Source organism: Macrobrachium nipponense, chromosome 32, assembly GCF_015104395.2.
Source record: "Macrobrachium nipponense isolate FS-2020 chromosome 32, ASM1510439v2, whole genome shotgun sequence".
Classification (NCBI taxonomy): Eukaryota; Metazoa; Arthropoda; class Malacostraca; order Decapoda; family Palaemonidae; genus Macrobrachium; species Macrobrachium nipponense.
Window position 1 is genome coordinate 68477485 of NC_061094.1, and position 10837 is coordinate 68488321.

Consider the following 10837-nt stretch of genomic DNA (forward strand, 5'->3'; position numbering starts at 1 on the left):
AGCAACCTCCTTGGAAAAGGCGCCTGGAAAAAGCAAATCATGGTGATGAGATCTGACTTGAGTAAACTGAAAGAGATGGCAGAAAAAAGGCTAAGAAGCAAGAAAACAAGTAGGGAGGAACTCAACGAGAAATACAAAGTACAAGAGAGGGGACTAACACAATAGAAGATGTAAAACAGATGCTTAAGGCCAAAGCACACAAGATCCAACGGTACATGAACAGGAATAAGGGATACCAACAGAACAAACTATTTGGAACCAACCGGAAAAGACTATACAGCCAACTAAGAGGGAAGACAACCACCCAGAAATTCCTGAAGCCGAACCAAGTAAGAGACTCTGGGAAAACATTAGGAGCAATCCAGTATCACACAACAAACATGCAACATGGCTCCAGGAAGTCAATGGAAGAAGAACAGGGAAATGAATTAAAACAAAGATTCACAGACATCACGACAGACACAGTCATGACACCAACTAAAGAAAAATGCCAAACTGGAAAGCCCCAGGTCCGATGAAGTCCATGGATACTGGCTCAAAAACTTCAAGGCCCTACACCCACGAATAGCAGAACAACTCCAGCATTGTATCTCAAATCACCAAGCACCCAAATGGATGACCACAGAAGAACATCCTTAGTTACAAAAAGACAAGAGTAAGGGAAATATAGCCAGTAACTACAGGCCTATCACCTGCCTACCAATAATGTGGAATGTTACTAACAGGTATCATCAGTGAAAGGCGGTATACAACTACCTAGAGGAGACACACACCATCCCCCACCAACAGAAAGCTGCAGAAGGAAGTGTAGGGGCACAAAAGACCAGCTCCTGATAGACAAAATGGTAATGAAGAACAGTAGGAGAAGAAAACCAACCTAAGCATGGCATGGATGACTATAAGAAAGCCTTCGACATGATACCACACAACATGGCTAATAGATGCCTGAAAAATATATGGGGCAGAGGAAAATACCATCAGCTTCCTCAAAAAATACAATGCGCAACTGGAATACAATACTTACAAGCTCTGGAATAAGACTAGCAAGAGGTTAATATCAGGAGAGGGATCTTCCCCAGGGCGACTCACTGTCCCCACTAACCTCTTCGTAGTAGCCATGATTCCCCATGACAAAAGTACTACAGAAGATGGATGCCGGGTACCAACTCAAGAAAGAGGCAACAAAATCAACCATCTGATGTTCATGGACGACATCAAGCTGTATGGTAAGAGCATCAAGGAAATAGATACCTATAATCCAGACTGTAAGGATTGTATCTGGGGACATCAGAATGGAGTTTGGAATAGAAAATGCGCCTTAGTCAACATACAAAAAGGCAAAGTAACGAGAGCTGAAGGATCAAGCTACCAGATGGGAGCAACATCAAACACATAGATGAGACAGGATACAAATACCTGGGAATAATGGAAGGAGGAGATATAAAACCCAAGAGATGAATGGACACGATCAGGAAAGAATATATGCAGAGACTCAAGGCGTATACTCAAGTCAAAACTCAATCGCCGAAATATGATAAAAGCCATAAACACATGGGCAGTGCCAGTAATCAGATACAGCGCAGGAATAGTGGAATGGACGAAGGCAGAACTCCGCAGCATAGATCAGAAAACCAGGAAACAAATGACAATTACACAAAGCACTACACCCAAGAGCAAATACGACAGACTATACATAACACGAAAGGAAGGAGGGAGAGGACTACTAAGTATAGAGGACTGCGTCAACATCGAAAACAGAGCACTGGGCAATATCTGCAAACCAGTGAAGACGAGTGGCTAAAGATGCATGGGAAGAAGGACTAATAAAAGTAGACGAAGACCCAGAATATACAGAGACAGGAGAAAGAACAGAAAGACAGAGGACTGGCACAACAAACCAATGCACGGACAATACATGAGACAGACTAAGAACTAGCCAGCGATGACAATTGGCAATGGCTACGAGGGGAGAGCTAAAGAAGGAAACTGAAGGAATGATAACAGCGGCACAAGATCAGGCCCTAAGAACCAGATATGTTCAAAGTACGATAGACGGAAATAACATCTCTCCCATATGTAGGAAGTGCAATACGAAAAATGAAACCATAAACCACATAGCAAGTGAATGCCCGGCACTTGCACAGAACCATTACAAAAAGAGCATGATTCAGTGGCAAAAGCCCTCCACTGGAGCCTGTGCAAGAAACATCAGCTACCCTTGCAGTAATAAGTGGTACGGAGCACCCAACCTAAAGAGTGATAGAAAACGATCAGGCAAAGATCCTCTGGGACTATGTATCAAACGGATAGGGTGATACGTGCAAACAGACCAGACGTGACGTTGATTGACAAAGTCAAGAAGAAAGTATCACTCACTGATGTCGCAATACCATGACACCAGAGTTTGAAGAGAGAGAGGGAAAAAATGGATAAGTATCAGATCTGAAAATAGAATAAGAAGGATATGGGATATGCCAGTGGAAATCGTACCCATAATCATAGGAGCACTAGGCACGATCCCAAGATCCCTGAAAAAGGAATCTAGAAAAAACTAGAGGCTGAAGTAGCTCCAGGACTCATGCAAGGAAGAGTGTCTCCTAGAAACTGCACACATAGTAGTAAAAGTGATGGACTCCTAAGGAGGCAGATGCATCCCGGAACCCCCACATAAATACCACCCAGATCGAATTGGAGGGGACTGTGATAGAGGGTAAAAAAAAAAGGAAAAAAAAAAAAAAAAAAAAAAAAAAATAATAAATAATAATAATAATAATAATTATTATTATTATTATTATTATTATTATTATTATTATTATCATCGTTGAGGGACTGCCACTTACCTGAACATATTCCATCATAAGCCGTCGCATTGATTAGCTGGAATTGGATATCGAGTCTATCCTCAGATGACGACTCCGAGATATCTTGTACGTAAAGAGGTTACAGTTAATTGGTTTTGGTTGTTTTCTGAACAATTCTTGTGTTGTGGAGTGAAATGTATAAAGCTGGAGCCGCATTGATATTAGGGGAGGGAATGAGTGTGCATACGTAGGTAGTTGAAGTAAACAAAAAGGCTTATCTGATTAAATAAGTTCGGCAATTCACTATTTAACCATTGTGCATGGTTACAACAGAAGCATCCCACGTTATATATATATATATATATATATATATATAATATATATATATATATATATATATATATATATATATATAACATTAATATATATATGATATATATATATATATATATATATATATATATATATAATATAACATATATATATATATATATATATATATATATAGGTATATATATATATATATATATATATATATAATATATATAACCATATATATATATATATATATTATATATATATATAACATATATATATGGATATATATATATATATATATATATTCATATATGTTAACCGAAGGGAATTTTTTTAGTTGATAAATAATTCGTCGGCACATGGTTCGAACAACGAACCAAGAATTCGGACGTACAGTGACGCGCATAAAAAATGCATTAATTCTGAGGTAGAGGGAATTAGATATTAAAGGACATTTGTACCTTAATACTTGTTTATGATCACGGTGCTGATATATATATATGATTATATATATATATATATATATATATATATATATATATATATATATATATATATATAAATATATATATGTATATAAATATATAGATAGGTGCTAGGAAAAATTCGGTCCCAGAGAAGTTCGGTCCTGAAATCTCATTCTCAGAAAATTCGGTCCCAGAAAATTCGGTCCTGAAATCTCATTCTCAGAAAATTCGGTCCCGAAAATTTCTAAAATCTAAATAACCAAGCCCAATATAACCTTTCTGGAAAAAAGGCATGTAAATACATGGAAAACATGATGTTGAAGAATGAAATCTTTTATTTCTACTATCAATAACTTATGACTTTTCATAAGTTTAGTTTCCGACAAGACAAAGAAATTGTGGCGCCGAGAGAAACCGTAACACATGTCGTGCTCGTGTTTCATACATGAGAATAAACCAGGTGAACCTATAATAATTTCAACAATCAACAGCCATGATCATGAACCCAAACGCCGAATGGAATGGAAGCTCGTCTCGCCATTTCAACATTAAGAAAAAAGTTGCAGGAAGGAGGTAAACCAAGTACTGCGGGTGCTCATTTCCGAGCTACCAAAAGTAATAGTCAGTAAGAAATGCAAAATTTGATTACTACGGTTGCAACGGTTTCTAGAAGCATTACAAACTGCGCAATAAAGCCTTTGGAGCTCCTCCATTGCTCTTCGACGAACAGGATTTTCAAGTACCAGATACTTTTAAATATTTACAAGGCGGTCATTTGTTACTGCAATGCGACAGAGGCAGTGCTGATGAAAAGCGGGTTTTGATCTTCGGCCTCCGACGAAGGTCTTCAGCAACTGGAAAATGCAGCAATTTTAGGAATGGATGGCACATTTAAAATCATCACCAAGTATATGGTATCAGCTGTTCACCATTCATGCCTTCATAAATGGGAGATTTTATCCAAGAGCTTTCATTTTATTGGCCGGGACAAAACTCAAGCAACCTAGGACGGACTTTTCTTGAACTAAGTAAATTGCGACGAATATTATTTAAACCTCGTCACGTTTTGATTGACTTTGAACGAGAAATTCGTAACAGCTGTGACAGTAACTTTACTGAAAGCAGCAGCCTAGGTTGTTTATTTCATTTTTGCCAGACTATTTATAAGAAAATATGTCAATTAGGATACAAAGTTCAATATGGTACTGATGGCTGTTTTGCCACATAAATTAAAATGATGGTTTAAGCATGAGTTCTTTATGTATTTATTGATAAGAAGGAACTTGTTACTTTTATATATATATATATATAATATATATATATATATATATATATATATATATCATATATATATATATAGCTATACATTATATATATATATATATATATATATATATATATATATATATATATAAGTTTCTATGCATTACAGTATTTTTTCTGATATGGGACCGAATTTTCCGGGACCGAATATTCTGGGACTCAATTTTCTTGGTTTTGTGCACAATATGCTATATTTTATATTATTCGGTATAGGGTCTTTTGTTGAAGAAACACCTTTTTTTTTACACTTTTATTAATAAAACTATAATTCTATACTTTGTTTAATTTTTTATCAGTTAAATTACGATTTCATTGTCAGTATATCTATATTAATCTGGGACCGAAATTTCTGGTCACCCATATATATATATATATATATATATATATATATACATATATATATATATATATATATATATATATATCTACATATATCTATATATAAGATTAGTGTTACATGAATGAACCTTTGGAAGTCAATTTCATTTCAACGCATCTACCATTTCATCGATTGATAGTATTCAGAAATATATATGCGAACATGATGCACATCACAAATAGATAATGATGCACCGATTGGCACATCTATCTCTACATAAAAGGTTAAAATGACCGTTTTCTCATATCGATATTTAATCTGTATGGAATCGAATTGATATCCCAACAGCATTCACAATATTTATCGTTAATTTTTTTTCGAAAAGGTTTCTCATATTCATTAAAATCATATTTATTAAAAAGACTATAAACAACACATTGATATTATTATCATTTTATCATTATTAACGAAATTTCATCGGTTCATCTCCGCATGAATAAAAAATATTTTATGTTTTTATTTTTACTGGAATACAAGACTTGCGGTTCATATTTGGAGTTATCCTTTTGCGCATGCGCGCAGACGGCCTTGTCTGATAGAAAAAACAAAAAAATAACGCATGCAGACCTGATTTTTTTTTTTTATCAAATCATAACTGCAGAGAATGGAATATATGCACAGATGTTCCTTCAAGGTGAAGCTATTCTGTATTAAAATGTTAACAGCTCCATCGAACACATGGAATGCTATAAATAAAAAAATTATATTCAACACGAAGTTTTACATAAAAATAAACACAGTAGGAAAGTTTGATATTTCGAATATATTTAGTTATTATTTCGTTGATGCACGCCTATTGTACGGTGTAAAAGCTGAACACTAGTGCCACTTAAAACCGCCAGAGAATAAGATGCGCTTTTCCACCTGCTCCTTCCCCCCCCCGCGCCCCCCCCCCCACCCAAAAACGGAGAAACCTGGGCCTACTTTCTTGCTAAGTTCCCACACGAATCGAGTAAATTGGGACAAAATGCAGTATCCTCTTAAAGCAGAGAGGAAGAACTGCCAAGAGATTAGACGGTCATTCTGGAATTAGCTGAGGAGAAGAAACCTCCCATAATTTATATGTTTTTCCGTGCCAGGCTGCTCTTAGTGACTTGGATTGATTTCAGTCTTTTCGAATATATTTCGGGGGCAGGCAGAATTGGGCAACAAAGTGTAATGTAGGTTTTTCAAGGACTTGAATTTGTATAATAAACTAATGTCTACCGATTGTCATATAGAATCTGTCTAATTGTTTCAAACCGTACCTATGTTTATCCTGTTAGACTTTAGTGTATTTATGTTTTACTCATTGGGAGATGTATCATATATTCAAAGAAATGGTGCGAGGAAGTATATATTGAGGATTTCTCTTTTTATACCAAAATATCGATCAAATTGTTAAAAAGTGAATTGATATTTCAGAAAATTAAACTTTCTCATTCAGTTTCGTTAAGAAATGATAAGACTAAGACGCGGTTCGTCTTTCCCGGGTTATTTCATTTGTCTGTGAAAAAGAAGAGGGCTGGATATTACCACAGTTGAAATTACATATATTCGATTATCTTTGTATACATTCATTCATTTTTCACTGTTCTTGATGATTGGATTCCATTAAGAATTACCTTTTCATTTCCCACACCATCAACACATAAAGGTAAATTTTTTCCCGTAACTTCCAGAGAAGTGGTAAAATTCCCCGTTAGATTACATACGAGCGGTTTATTCCTTATTGGATCTCTTATTAGTAATATGAAAGTGAGAACTGCACTCTCTGCTTCCAATTAATTAGGCAGGAATGTTAATGACTTTCGTCTGGCGACGCAAATATTGAGTCAATTGCACCGGTCAGTTAATTTTGCAAATTGGGTTTTGTGACGGCTCTGTCTGTACGTCCGCACTTTTATTCTGTCCGCCCTTAGATCCTAAAAACTACTGGGGCTAGAGGGCTGCAAATTGGCATGTTGATCATCCACCCTCCAATCATCAATTATACCAAATTGCAGCCCTCTAGCCTCAGTAGTTTTGATTTATATTTAAGGTTACAGTACCCATAATCGTGCGTCTGGCATACTACAGGACAGGATACCACCGGCCCGTGGCTGAAAGCTTCATAAGTAACGGTTCATACAGCATTATTGCGAGACTACCGACGGTAGATCTTGATTATACGCTGTACAGATAACTCGATTGCGCCGAAGAAACTTCTGTGCATTTTTTACTTGTTTCCGTTTCTTGTAATTATTGTTATGTAATTCACTAGATTACGGGTGAAAAATAAATGTTTGATAGGCATGATAAAATAGAAAAATGTCGGCTTCAGCTTCGGGTATAAAATGAAATGTTGGCGTGATTCAAGTTATGTAGTGCGAATGAGTTCTTTTTATTTTTTATTGTGAAGGTTTTAATCCATGCCTATTATCAATCGTTATTCGGATGAAATAAAAATACGAATCACAGAAGATGGAATATTTTTATTGACAGTTCAGTAAATTCATAATTCTCCGGCAGCATTTGTAGTAGAGAATAATGTGTTGTAAACTAGTTTCTGATGACAGAAATTTGCCAAAATTATATATATAGGTATTCTAACTATAACCTGAATATATATAAGATTAATATGGAATAAATGTAGAATTAGATTTTAGTCTAACTTACAAAAGTTCTGTATTTTCCTAATCCAACTTATCAATTAAAAAGTAGAGATTATGAAGAGTAGCCTGAATATAAATAAAAAATACAAATTGGAATAAATCTGAAAAAAAAAATGAGATTTTAATCTAACTTACAGCAGCTCTCTACTTTTTTTATTCAAGTTATCAATTGAAGAATTCTGATTGATTGAATTCGAAAGAAATTTAATCCAACTCTCGACCACAGGCAATTTATTTTTTCCGTTATTTAGTCCAAATATTGCTGGTTTCTCTTGATCATCCTGAAACCCTCCATTTGCTTCTTCTTTTTTTTTTTTCTACACCTTGTGCCAAATTTCATATTTCTGTTGATGCGTCGTTCACGCAAATAGTTTGTTTATTGCTGTGTGTTTATTTCGTCTCGTATTTCTGCTTTGTCTGTATCTTGCATTCTGCAGCCTTCTCTCTAGTTACTCCCAACTGCATCGTACATGATGCCTCGATTGTTCCCATAAAATGGCACATTATTCCTTGCATGACATGGACGTCTCGGCGAAAGTCAAATACGTATTTCCTACGCAAATTATCTCAACAAACAAACAACACTACTTATTTTGTAACCTCTCCCTCTCGTTGGTTTCCAGATTTTCTTCAAACTCGCGACTCACGAAAAACGTCGAAGCAGCGTCCAGAATTAAAAGCCGGGAACTAAAAGTTATTTAGTTTATTTCTTCTTTCGACGCTTGGAATTACAGGCCAGCTTTGCTTGAACAGGATTAGTTGTTTACTGGTCACTGCTTCACTCACGTGGGTCGTGCTTGATAAGAGTCTCTTGATCTTGAAAGTATACAAAGAACATTTTTAGAAGCTTTATTAAAGGATATACGTAGATATATTCTTGCCTGCAGAAACACTGATGATTGTAGGATGTTCTACATGTTTGTTGACAGTGCTAATACAATATGCTACATGCAGGGGATAACGATATGAACACATGAACACGCAGTATCCTGATGTATTGATATATATATATATATATATATATATATATATATATATATATATATATATATATTATATATATATCTATATATATATATATATATATATATATATATATCTATATATATATATATATAAATATATAAAAGTTAATGTATCGGAATAACAATAGAACATGCACGAAGGCACGAAATAACACTAAATGGAGAAAGTATTATTCTTTCAAATAGTAGGATACCCAGTAGCTGCGTTCCCCTATTCGTCAGCTATGTGTTTTGCCACCCTTTCTAGTTTCTCATTTAGTAATGTCATTGTCATCATTATATCTGGCAGCAAATTCTTGAGATGTCATGCCCCTAGGTTAGGTTAGGTTAGGATGGTTTACGTTTGGTGAGGTCAGGTAATTTGGGTGTGGGAAATATATGAATTATTATTTTTTCAGAACAATCTATGGTTAATTTTTTTAAATATATGCGTCCTGCTTTTTTCATAGACTCTCCAGTAATTTCAAATATCCTTGTATCAAGAGCGTAAACTAAAAGAAAAACGTTTTCTTATATGGAAACATAGTTTAGTTACTTTGTTTTACGACTTTCCTGAGACTGTAGTTGGTTTTAGACTTAGTGGCTGGTTCCCTTGTTATCACCAATTAGCGGTCAAGACATTTGACCCTTTCGTTCCTTTTGTCTCTGAAACCAGTCGTAGACTCGTAGTCGCGATCTCTCTCTCTCTCTCTCTCTCTCTCTCTCTCTCTCTCTCTCTCTCTCTGAGTGAATATCTTGCGCCACTGATTCTTGTGTTATGTCGAATATGAGTTGGAACTAAAAAATAAAAATAAATAAATAAATAAATAAAAAACCTGCGTAGGAAGCCGTTGCGTCTTTTGCTTAGTTAATTTTTATCATTATATTTACTTTCCCAGTCATTTCGATGCCTGAATCCCTCTAAATCAATATCTTGGAACATCCCTGGCTCTCCTTCAGGACTACGTAGGGAACACGATTACCGGAGTCCTTTAAATGACTACTCCTGAAGGAGATGGCCAATGGCCAAGAATTTGCTGATAAAGTAGTGACGAAGTTCGTGAAAATTAACATTCTTAAATACTTAGAATGTCGTTTTACTCGAAATCAAAACATACCCAGGCCTCGGTGCAAATAACGAAAAAGTAACAGTAATTTTATTTCTTACCTCCTCGAAGGGTCCTGCCCATATGTCACTTCCCTCAAAAGCAACACCCGGATGCCATATTCACCCATGTAGGAGGTCATAGCAGGGTCAATATGGGATCCGGTATTGCTTTTGAGGGAAGTGATGACGTATCTGGCAGCACCCTTCGATGACGTAATAATAAAATTAAAATTACTTTTTCGTTATTTGCACCAAGGTCTGGGTATGCTTTGATTTCGAGTAAAACGACATTTTAAGTATATAAGAATGTTAATTTTCACGAACTTGTATCCGTCAGGAGTAGTCATTTAAAGGACTACGGTAATCGTGTTCCCTACGTAGTCCTTAGGGAGAGCCAAGGATGTTTCAGGATATTGAGTTAGAGGAATTCAGGAAAGTAAATAGAATAATAAAAATTAACTAAACAAAAGACGCAACGGCTTCCTACGTAGTTTATTTATTTATTTATTTATTTATTTTTATTTTTTAGTTCCAACTGAATTATATGGTTTACCAAACAGGCTCAAGTTTATTAGCCCAATAAGCTGTAGTTAAAATTTAGAATCTCTCTCTCTCTCTCTCTCTCTCTCTCTCTCTTTCGTATAAAGTTATCAGTGTGTGTAACATAACAGAGTTCATCGCCAGCATTGTATTTTACCTAAAACCCACACCACCCAAGAAATTTCTTCCTCATACAAATCTGTGAGTAGTGTCACTTGAACGAATGGCAGCGGCACTTTGTGCCTGGAAAAAGTAAATAAAAGT